Source organism: Cygnus atratus, chromosome 3 (assembly GCF_013377495.2).
Source record: "Cygnus atratus isolate AKBS03 ecotype Queensland, Australia chromosome 3, CAtr_DNAZoo_HiC_assembly, whole genome shotgun sequence".
Lineage (NCBI taxonomy): Eukaryota > Metazoa > Chordata > Aves > Anseriformes > Anatidae > Cygnus > Cygnus atratus.
Window position 1 is genome coordinate 107075169 of NC_066364.1, and position 12371 is coordinate 107087539.

A 12371-nucleotide genomic window follows, 5' to 3' on the forward strand; every position below is an offset into this window, starting at 1 on the left:
CTTCAGGCCCTTCCTCTAACAAAAGTTGGGTGTCTCTAGCTCTAGGGATCGGCAGGGAGGCAGACACCTTTGTAATGCTGATGGCCCTTGAGAAAGTGTGTCCTGACCCTCCCTGGCAGAGTCATAAATTCCACCTGAGAATGGGGAAGTCAATAGGAAGGTCAGCTGTAACACTGACCAATGCCAGAAGATCATACTGTGCCTCAGTAAAGGATGAAAATCCCAAAATGGTGACCATGGCACAAATGTCTGAGGTGCTTCTCTGGCTCTTGGAAGAGGTTTGGTGCTGGGAGGTGACGCGGGTGGGAAGACGTGTTTCACTTCAGCCATGCGACTGACATTTTCTGCAAAGCAGACCTGGCCAGACTGAAGCCACCTGATCTGCTGGCCTTTGATTTCGTAAAAAGGAAACCCGTCTGGTTGCTGTGGTGGGAAAAAAGCTAGGGGAAGAGGCATGCAAGTTTACAGCAGGGGAAGTCCCCTGGAAGCACCTTTAAACCATTAGCGGGACCCAGCCTGGACCTTCGAGGTGGCACACTGAGCCCAAACCTCCCAGAAGGGAGAGAACAGGGCATGGTCCACACTTTCCCAGAGGTCCACAGAGGTCACACCACAGAGGTGGGGTGCATCACACCACCACCAGCGATTCTGAACGTTGCTAATTTTGGGTGCCAGCTCTGGACCTGTGCTGTCACCAGCGTGGAGGGTGGCGCCATGTGGGTGGTGACACACTGCCTGCCTCATTCGGCGAGGATGTGACCTCCGGGGAGTGGATGGTGGGCATGGAAAACCTGAAACTTTGCCGCCACGTCGTCCCACCTTGGTTTTCTCCTCGCCCACAGGCAGATGCCAGCTGTGGGTCTCATGGGTGGCAAAGCTGCGGGGCCCTGCAGCACTGTGTGCCCTTGCAGCCGAACTGGCTCCCAGCTGCTGGCACCGAAGCCCATCAGGCTCACGTCCCTCAGGACAAGGACCTATCCCAAGTGGTTGTGCCCATCTGATGCCTGGGACTAGGGATCTGTGCCTGGCTATGGCTTTTCTGATGTCTGATGGTGGCTGAACTCATGCTCCTTGCTGCTGGGCTTTGTAGGAGCTCTTCTCCATCTCCCTTGTCCTCAGAAAACTCATGGGAACGTAACTATCTTCAAAAGCTCTCACGCCCTGCCAAAGCTGTTTGAAAGCTCTTGGTGGGTTAAAATGTTAGAAGAGGGGGAGTGAGGAGCAGATGCAGCTCTTGCTTAATTTTTACGGCCTTAAGGACCCGTGCTAAAAACAAGTTAAGAAAAAAGTGTTGTTTCCAGGAAAAGTTTTCAAAAGTCTCAGCTTCATTTCCTTTCCAGGGTCATGAAAGCTGCTCTTTGATAAAAATTATAATTTAAAAAAACAAAAACAAAAACAACAGTCTTATTTTTTTCTACACTTTAATGTTGTAAATTCTGTGGGGGAAGGGAGTGCTCAGAAATAATGGCAGAGGAAGAAAAAAAAAGGTCTGTGCTTTCTCACAGCTTGTTCTTAGGAAGATACTTTTTTTTTTTTTTTTTTTTTTCTGACAAAGATCTTTGGAAAGTGGTTTTCTTAGCTCTGCCCTGACCTGAAACTGGGGGTAAAACTTGTCAGCGTGGAGAAACTGAGTGGCCTGGCCAGAGGGGAACAGCACTCATGGTAGCACCAGCAATTTTTCCTCTGACTCCACTGGACCGGTGCTGAGCGATCCCACTCGTGAGCAAACCCTCAAGCTCTAGTGCAGCTGCTGACTCGAGGCACATTTCTTTTCCCAGATGTCACCTCGGGTTTCCTCCCCCTGTCCCCAGCCTCTCTGGATTTCTAGGATGCCTGAACTCATTGCTGACTGTGGTAGTGCTGATGTGGATGGGCTGGGCTGCATATTTGGGATCTGATTCAAAGCCCACTGAAGGCAGGAGCAGTTTGCTGCTGATGTCAGTGGTCTCGGGAGCAGGCACTGTGTAACTGTTATTTGTTATATGGACAATCACAGTTAAAGGGACCGAAGGAAAAAAAACATTCATTTTAAAGGTAAATAAAGGAGGCGTGATTCTCCTGGACTCTTCCTAGCCCATGAGCATCTGGGATCCCTCCCAGACTCTGCCAGCCTCTTACTTTTTGGGGATTTGCAACTGGCCCGCAGCAAGCAAGCATCCCTCTTTCTGTGCCTTCCCTTGGCAGCTGGTGAATGCCTTTCCAGCCTGCCTCCTGCAGCCTGCAGCTGGGCTTTCTCTGCCTCCCGTGGCACTACAGCACCCCAGGCTTTTCTTGGCAGGCTGCGGACGGGGTGTCTGGGGGCGTTTCCAGCTCTGTCTGCCCAGAACCAAGAGGCCAACCCACGGCTGGGTGGCCTGGGGGATGGAAAGATGCCCCCTTGCCCACCTTGATGCCTCTGTGGCCGTTGCCAATAATAATAATAGCAAGGGCCTGTCCACCTCCGTCCATGCCCACAGCTCAATGCCTGCTCTGCCAGCTGCTGAGCAGCCAAAGTAAGGATCCTGCTTAAACCAGAGCATTGCACCCCCAAAGCACAGAGACACCAACTTGCTGAGGCTGCCTGCTTTAAAAGAGAGTTTTTACTTGCTCTTGTGTTTGAAGCAAAAGAAGAGATTTGCGAAGGGAGAAAAAAAGCCCACAGTGACCTTACAATCACACACCTCTGTGCCATGCCTGCGCTGCCAGGGCCCGCAGGAGAGCAGAGCAGGATCCGTGCTGCCCATAGCAGGGAGCAGCGTCTGGGAGGTTTGTACCTTGGAGAGAGGGCAGTGAGTTATAGAAAGCGCTGAATTTGTCAGCTGCGACCAGTCCTGGGATAGGCAGGGGGTGTGATTATTCTTACTTTTTCTCGTAATTTCAATTCTCATAGAGGCAGCTGCTCCGGAAGAGATGTTTATGCACAATGCGTGCAGGCTGGTGCATGCCACCAATGACCGAGTTCAGTGGAGAAAACTAAGGACAATACAGGACCCGTAGAATCAGGCAGTGGGCTTAAAAACCAGAGGATTGGTTAAATGGTTTTTGGAAGAAGGGAACTGTTTTCTTTTTGCATTGCGGACCTCTGGATGGCGGCTGGGCTGCATGCTGGTGCAAACTCCCAGCGTGGGGCAAGGCTGCAGGTGAGGAGCTGCCAGATGAGGTGTGTGAGATTTGGGTGGGTATTTAATTGGGGAGAATTACCGAGTCATTGGGACTGGATTGCTTATTTGACTTTCTTTGGGCTTCATCCAAAGCTTGCTAAAACTAACGTGATTTTTTCCACTGACTTCCGTGGGCTTTGGATCGGGATCTTTGTGCCTACAGGGTTATCTCAATTTCCTGGAACTCGCTCACTGTTTGAATTTGCTAAGTATATTTACCGCCAGCCTTCTTTCTTCTTTAACTCCCGCAGTTGGATTGCAAAAAGTTCCCGGCAGCTGCTGGTCGCAGGGGCCACGTCGCTGTCTCGCAATCCGCCACGGAGGTCCCTGGGTGTCCCCTGCCCTGGCTGGCTCCGTGTAACCCTTACCAAGTCAGATCCGCTGTGAATTTCCCTCTTGCAGGAGGAGTTGAGCCTTCTGAAGCAGCTGAAGATTCAGGAGTGTCAGAAAGAATTATGATGTTTTTCTTTTGGAGCCTCAGACCCTCTTTCTCCAAGGCATGGCTGCCAGGAGATGAATTTGCTCAGAGCTCACCCCCAGCACCATCACTCACACATCGCCCCCCCCCGTGCTGGGGCTCGCCCCGCGGTCCCCGTGTGAGCCTGTCCCCCCTTGTGGGCCCTGCTGGGGATGGGGTTCATTTGGGGCCCTTCTCTGAGCTCGTGTAGGGTTTGGTACCATGGTTTTCAGCGGTGGTGCAGGCACGGAGACCTGCCTGCTGTCAGTAAGAGCGAAAGCGAGGATCTGAGTTTGCACAGTCCACAGTACAAGCCGTGATGTACTGTACTGTACTCATACAAGTGCTGATGGAAATCTCAGTCTTTCAGGAAAATACATATTTGTTTTTCATCCAGGAGTCAAGATAGTCCTTTAATTTTGGGAACCAAATGAATAAAAAAGAACAGCTTTAAACCAGCCCCCTCTTCCCTCGAGCATTTCTGAGCCCTCCAAGTAGACCCGGACTCCTACGTGGGGGACAGCCTGTCTTCTTATGACATGTATTTTCTGGAGACAGTGTTCAACGTGAGTGTCTGACCCTGGACTGCCATTTTAGATGGGCTTGGAGTCTACTTCGAGCTTCGTTCATTTATTTTTAACTAGTGATTTGCATTTCAAAAGTTGATGAGTTAGTCTACAATTAGGAGCAGAGGTAGATTGTAGACAAGCTTTACATTGTCATGCTCAAGGTAAATATTTCCCTTGAGCACACAGAGCCAAAGTACAGCTTGCATATATATAAAACCAGGGACAAGCTGCAGCTTTCCAGCAGCGAATATGCCTGTTTTATTCTGGGTCAGTGCTGGCACAGTCCTCTTCTGCCCGGGTGCTGCGACCTCTTGCAGTTATAGCATGGGCTGCTGCCACTGTGAAGCTCTGCCCCAAGCCTGCTCCTCCAGCATCGTGTGGACATGTGAGATTGCAGCTGCTAGCAGAAAGCACGTGTGTCCATTTCTAACCCGGATGGCCAGGAAAAAGTCTAGAAACTACGACCCTCTTCCCTCTACTAAGTCATATTGAGTCAGAAGGACCCTAAATGAATTATTTGAAGGGATCCAGTGTTTTTTTTGTTTTGTTTTGTTTTGTATTAATTTAAGATAATCTTGGCATGTATGTCACATCATAATGCTCAGGGTTTACAACACGTTGTTCTTGACAAGTGACTTCCACGGCTCAATTACGTCGTATGAAGAGATTAATTAGCTTTACGAGAGTCGCAGCCTCTGGCAGTGGAAGCAGGAACCGCGCCTGCCGGCTGGGCTGGATCCAAGCTGATTCTGCACAAAGACTTTGGCTGGGCGCACTCCTCCTCCCTGGCACCCGAGCAGCGTGCGAGCCCGGCAAGCGGGGATACGGCACACGGGTCTCCAAAGCGTGGAGGTGGTGGAGCTTTGCTGTCCCCCCTGCCACAGACATTCCCCCCCGAGCACAACAGTGCTTTGGGAGGTGTTTTCCCTTTGCACGGGGCTGTCTGAGACCTCCCCACTGCTCCCACTGCGTGGTCCCAGGAGGAGCCCGGGCGGTGCGGCGCTGCTGTGTCAGAGCGCTTCAAACTGACACATGTCGCGATGACCTTATTTCCCCAGCTTTCCCTTGTTCAGCCTCTTCGTGGCCTGGTTTTATTTTTAAGGCCGTGGACAAAGACCGAAAAATGTTCCCCTTTGCCAAGGCGAGCGCTGGCCAAAAGTCCTCTGTGCCGCTGCGCTCCTCGCCACTCACCCACGGCTCGGGAGGACCCCGCACCGGGCTCAAACATCAGCCTGGGACCGGGGCACAATCATGCTCTTACTCGGAGAGGTCTGTCTTATTTGCTAATGTAAAAATCCCTGAGTACAAGGCGTTGTTTTGAGGCTGAAAGGCGAGCACAGCGTGTTCTCGGACGGCGGGGTGCAGGTACGCGGCGCTGCCCTAAGAAGAGCAATTCAGAGCTGGGATTTACCTTGGCATCGCTTGGTGCCACCTCACACAGGTTTAACCTCTCCCAAGGCCTGACGTTCCCCGATGGATTTTTTGGAAGAAAAACTGCTTAACATTTATTTCCCCTCCTCCCCCCTTTTTTTTTCCTCATTTTTTCTCTTAACTTCTTCTTTTCTTTTTCTCCTTCTTCTACTTCTCCATCTTCCCCTCAGGATCTGGTTCACCGGTGCCGTTACGGAGGCAGTGTGTTCAGAGCACTCCCCTCACAGCTGCTCTGCTTCTCTGGGTAAATAACCATCCCTAGGTGTGTCTGGACGCATTTCCATGCTGATGTGGCAGATCCCAGGAGCTCTGCAGCCAGGCTTTTCCTGCACAGACGGAGAGGCACTGCTGGCCCTTTTGTGTAGCCCCCAACGCAGTAGTGAAAAGTTGCTCTCCATCTTTTTTATAAGCGCCCTTTAAGTACTGAAAGGCCGCGATGAGGTCTCCCTGGAGCCTCCTCTTCTCCAGGCTGAACACCCCCAGCTCTCTCAGCCTTCCTTCATAGGATTGGTGCTCCAGCTCTATTTGATTTATACGAGTGTGGGACACGGTTTTCTGGGACGAATCACTCTGCATCAACAACCACAGATGGTGGGACATGCTCAAAGGGGAGTCAGCACACTCAGCTAGGACGTAGGAGATCCCTCCACCACTGGCCCCGCAGAGACCTAGGAGAAGCTGCATCCTCCTGACTGAGCTTCTTTTCCCAAAAAGCGAGGTTGATGCTGCTGCCTTTCTATCCCAAGTGCTTTGCAGCTGCTTGGTGTCACATTCTGGAAATTGGCATTCGTAGCGTGTCCGTGAGGACCCAACACAAAGCCTCAGGGAGAGACTTTCCTGCTGGCTCGTGCTCAAGTGCCCCTGGGCAGCCCAGGACGGTGACTTCGGACACGTGTGTTTGCCTTTCCCACTTCTCTTTGCTGAGCAGGACCCGGGGTAGGAGAGCCTCACACATGGTAAATGCTGCGTGCCAGGATGACGTGGTGGTTATAAATAAAGATGTAAAACCAAATTACCTGTCTGGAGGCGAGCGTCCGGGTGGAAGGCGTTATCTCTGCCTGCAGCTTTGATTGCGTTACAGAACAGCAGAAACCCCTTCAGATCTTCGCTCTCCCTTTCTGGCCCTCATGCCACCATTTCGCCATCCCTCCGGATACACCAAAGCCTCCGACCACAGAGGTGGTTCATACTTTTCTCCCTTTGAATCCAGGAAAAAACAGCCTGGAGAGAAGAGTATGGGGAGCTGGTGTGGCATGGTGAGGGCTGTCCTGATTTGCCTACCAGCCACTCTTTCAGCTCCCTCTTCTCTTTGCCCTTAGGGGGTACAGGTGGCTTGTTGGTGTAGTTTTGTGGTGTGGTTTTTATTGGGTGGGAAGCCAGGCCATCCCTGCTGCTCTTCATGTAGTGGTTAGCCCCTCCTGACAGCTTGTTGTGATTTGCACCATGGACATGAACTCTTATACCACGGAAAGTGAGAAAAGCCCCCCAGATATGACCAGCGATTGCCCTGTTACACTCTAATGGCAGTGGAGGAAAACACGCTGCATGTCCCTGAGTCACCTCACCAGGTTTTGTAAGTCCTGAAGCATTCGCTGTTTCTCATTTTGGAGTCACAGAGCTTCTGTCCAGCCAAACTTTGGGGAGAGGCATAAAGTTACCTAGACCTAAAGCCAGTTTGGGAGGGAGATGGGATGCTCCCCCTCCCTGAATGACCCCTCCTGAGGATGAAGAAGGGCCTCTGAAGGAGCTCCCACTACCTTTTTCCTTGCCCGGAGGGGAATGCCCTTTCTTCCAAGCTGTATACAGCCCTTGGTTGCACGGCGAAGGATTAGGTAATTTCCTTCCCTCCCCTTATGGAAGGTGCTTTGATTAGCGTAACCATTGTGTTCCCAAATTAGCTCCTGTCTCTGGCTGTGCCTTTAGGCTGGCTCTTCCTGTCACAAGCACGCTCTGGCACTGTGATACAGCTTTCCACCCATCAGCCTGCTGCTGACGTCCCAGCCACCCCACTGACACTGGTGGTGCACTGGGCAGGAGGCAGGGGCCTGATCCTGATAAACCAAAGCAAAGATAAACTGCCCGCAGCCCCTGGTCCTCCTTGGCCTCAGGGGCTGGCAGTCCCAGATGGGACAAGAAGGGAGGGTCAGCACCCTGCTGCGTGGGGTGGATGGACGGATGTCATGCCAGTAGCTGGCGTTTCTCCTTGTCTGAATTACGCAGGCATAGGCAGTCACAAATCATGCCAAGGTCGCTGATGAGTTTTCCCAAGATTTCCTCAGGCCTGTCATTGCCAGGCTGCCCAGAAGAAGCAGCACAACAGCTGGGAGTCCTGCAGCCGTGCCAGAAGGACACATGAAATGAAGACATTTTAACAGGAAAAGGTGCTTTCAGGCCATAAAGGTGGATCCAGCTGTTCTTCGCGACTTATTTTTTTCCCTTGCACAGCTGTAATATGAAGATGAGTGACATGGCGAGAAGATCAGACTTGGTGCGTATCAGAGAACCACAGGATGGCTGAGGTGGGAAGGGACCTTGGGAGGTCACCTGGTCCAGGTATGCCTATGTTGCCCCTATCATTCACCAAGACACCACGTGAGCCCATCAGTTTTCGGTTCAGGGTGGATCTGGCTATGCCCCGTCTACCAGCTGCCCTTCCAGAGTTCATGTACCTCACGGTGGGACTACAGACAGCTCGTCCTGCTGCTCTCCAGTGCCTGGGACAGGTGTGTTAAAGCTTTCAGACAAACAGGCTTTGATGTGAAGCTTGTGGGACCATGGCATTTCCTGGGCTGAGACCAGCAGCAGAAGGAACAAAGGTGCATCTCCTTCTCTGCCATGGCATCAGAGAGAACATGGAGCCCTCGCTCAGGGAAAGGGTTGGAGGTAGAGTTTACTGCGGAGCAAGGACAGACTGTGCTGATCAGGCACACGGCACGGCCAGACAAGCACACTGACCAGCCCCTGCAGGGCTTTTGTTCCCTTATCCCTGTTTTCCTCGAGTTACCACACCTGCCATTGTTCCTCTGGGCTCTCTCGGTGTGCCTGCAGACAAACTTCTCACTGCTTCGCCTTGCACATTGTTCCAATGCCTGGCACTGGGAAGTTACGCTTTCTCTGCTCTCTGGGCCCTGCTGGTGCTTCACCCCGTGCTGTTCTCCAGAGCCACAGGTGTCATCCCACTAGGTCTGTGCACATCTTGTTCCTCAGCTCTGCGGCTGTGAACCCTTTGGTTCACAAGCCACCAGGGTAGTTGCTTTTCAAAAAAACTTCATTTAAGCCCCTAGAAGACCAAGTGACTCTTTCAGGAGGAGGAACTGGCCTAGCAGGACGCATGCCTGGAAAGTGTAGCAGGAGAGCATATACTGGCTTACAAATTATGTTACAGGAGACATACGACTTCCCTGCAAACCACGTTAGCTGATCTGAAAGCCAGGGCTCCGGGTAATGTCTGTGGGCAAATGTAGCTGGGATGGCTCCTTCTTCTGCTGCCCAGCTCATGTCCCTCTTGTTGGCTGCAATCAGGCTTCCCCATATGTCTTCAGAGAAGGAAGGGAGCAGCTATGGGGCTACATCTCCTGCTCACAGGTCCCAGGGCAGTGCCGATGGCACTAGAGATGGGAGAAATCAGTGTGCAAAGCCCATGGTGGTCGATCAGGGATTGCCACGGAGAGCAGGACCTGCTTGCAGAGCAGCTCTGGTCAGGCATGCAGCTGGGAAGCTGAAGCTAGCGGTTGGCAAGTCTCTTTGGTGTCAGGTCTTGTCCCCAGAAGGTGTGTCCAGGGGTCCCAAATCAGCTAGCTAACACTCACGGCTGGCTGAGCCATGGGAGGTGGCGTTGCAGTTGCACAACCCCCTCCCTGCTGAGATAAGTCTGTTCAAGAAAATTCGGCAGCAGCACGAGTTTAAATATGCGCTGCCTGAAGCCTCTCTGAAGACGGATGAAGACACTGATGAACCACACGGACATTTGACCTTGCCCCACTTCAAAGCACGTGTCGCCACGCCTTCAAATGGCCCGGAGCAATCTGACACCAGACTTCAGGCAGACTTACACAGTGGGAGCCCTGTTACAGCCAGGGAGGCAGAAGAAAGGACACCACTATGTGATGTTCTCGATGAGGTCAGCGGGCAAAGCGGGAAGTAGTTGGGGAGGAAAGAAAGAGATTATCTAGTACAAAACTTTATCACTTTATCAGCTAATTCAACTCCAGGCTCCTCATCAATGCCATCTACTTCTGTAATAGTTTTATCGTCAGAGGTCCTAAAGTCACTGAACTTTTGGCTTCTGGTTGCCATTTCTGCAGGCTGGAGTGGTTGGAAAAATGAGGGAAAAAAATAAGCTAAAATACTGATGGGTGGCTCGTCATTAGGTGCTAGGCACTAGTACAGATGTGGTCGCAAGAGCAGGGGCTGGCCAGCAGCCTCTGGATCACACAGCCGAGGTGGTCTCATCACCTGGGGACAGCTGTGCTGTGACACTCTTTTCTTCAACCCCCTTGCTCCGTCGCGGCTGGGTTTTGTGGCTGTGTGCTCACCCCCACATGGCTTGGCCGTGCCAGGTGCCTTGTTTTGCAGGCTGAAAATCTGTGGATGGGTTTGTTTGTTTCTCTGCCAGAACAGCCTCTTAACTCCTCGCTTAACGTTCTGCTCTCCCTAGCATGCTTCCCGTGCTGTTCTTAGGGGAAGCCAGGGGATACCTTGCTGCAGAAGCAGGCCTGGTCACCTCTGCAGTGACACGGCGATCTTGCCAACCCAAACCTCAGCCACGCTGCTGCAGAAATGTCTGCAAGGAGCAGCAGGACTGATCCAGAGGTGATCGCTGTGACCTCCATGTGTCTGCATGGCGGCCCCGCTGGTATATAAAGCAGAGCCTGTAGTGCAGTCACATCCCGAGCAAAGGCCGCCTCTCCTCTGGCTCCTACCAGCCTTTGCGGCGTGTTTCTGTACCAGCAAGCCACGGCAGCAAGGGTGGCAGACACGTCCCCACGTCCCTGCGGGCACCACCAGGTCCTCTAACACAACACAGGCTGTCTGCGAGCTGAGCCCCAGCCCTGAGGCAGGACTTGGTGATCGTCTCTGCAGGGTCTCGCCTGGCCTTCCAGGAGGAGGAGGGACCTGGGGAGCCCTGCGGAGCATCCCCCTGCCTCGCAGCAGGGTTTGTTTGACGACCGCTGTGCAGAGCTAAAAATATCCCCGCGATGGTTATGAATTTAGGATAACTAATACATCTAGCGGAAAGATTTGGAGCTGCTCCAGGGCTAAACAACAGCTTCTTCACCGGCGGCCAAAGACTTGTGGATGCAAAAATAACTAGGGACTAAAAAACTTGAGCTGGAGCAGGGGATTTTCAGATGGAACCCAAGAAAAACTTTCTAGCGGTGAGGATGACCGTGGATAGTCGCCAGCACTTCGGTTATTTTAACAACAGGGTACACAGGGCTCTGGTGGGGCTAGATTTGGTCTGGATGCTGCCTCTGGGCAAGGACTGGGCTGGGTGACTTGCTGGGGGCCCCCGGGCCGTGATCACGGCCGGGCAGACCCCTGCACCCTAGCTGCCCTCCTCGGCAGGTTAGAGTGCTGCCCTCCTTGGTTAGAGTATTTCATTGCTTTGCCCTTTGCTTACACCTCTTAGGAGATGAACTTTTTGCTCTTTGGCATGGAAGACTTAAAAAACAAACAAACACGGGACTCATCCCTGTTGCTGTAGCAGAGGACACCCAGGTCCAAAACCTCCATGCCTTTACCTGAAGGGCTGAGCGTTGGATCGCTCTCTGCCCATGTCCATCCTTTGTGCTCATGGGTCTTGCCAGTCCAGGTCCAGCCTGTGGCGGGGAGCCCTGCCCTGCCTTGCCCAACCACCTGCTTTGCCTGCAGCACGCAGAAAACCCACAAAAGTCTCCAAGATCTCACGAGTGCTGAGAATAGAAGTGTTGGTGCCCCTTTCAGGTCCCCCTGCAGAAGCTGCATTATCATAATTAGCCGAAACGTTTCTCCATTGGCATATTTTGCTCAAATTTCATCACACCGGTCTGCATAAAACAGTTGCTTATTCTCCTTGCCATTGTGTCGAGATGTACCAGGCTGAGGACAGGACCTGCTGCCCGGCCCAGCCCGGCCTCAATAGCACAGCTTGTTCTCTGCGCAAGGGGTGGCGATGCCGTGGCAGCTGATGTACATCCCAGGGATGCCGCTGAGAACAGCCCCATTTGCCACCCTGTGAGAGCCGCTGAAACGCATTAACGTTGTTATCCCCCTCACTCTTCAATCGCCTGAAATTTCATTCTGCCCAAATGCTGAATTTTCCCCGGGGACCCAGCTCTGCTGCCTCCGAGATCACAAGTCCCTGCAACAATGTTAAATTATCCCTCCCAGCCACTTCCCATAACAAATTAACTTCTTACTCTATATTCAGTGCCTAACAATGCAGGAGCCATGGTGTGCACCACAACGGGGCCAGGGCTGAGCAGGAGAGGGAAGGAGATGGCTTTGAGCTTGGCTGAAGATGTGGAGACATGAGGGGCATTCCCACCTGAGTCCAGGCCATTTGTGCAAATTTGGGTGAAAAGCACAGCTAATGCAATTCCCGGGTTACAGAGTAGGCAGCAAACTTCTGCTCTAGCCCTTTTCATTGCTCATCAGCCTATGGTTCCTGCCTGGTTGGGTGGTCAGCTGGTTTGTTGGGTGGTTGGTTGAGCAGGTAGTTGTTTTTCTGGGAGGTGGGTTGGTTGGTTTGTTGGTTGGTTGCGCAGGTAGTTGGTTTGTTGGGTGGTTGGG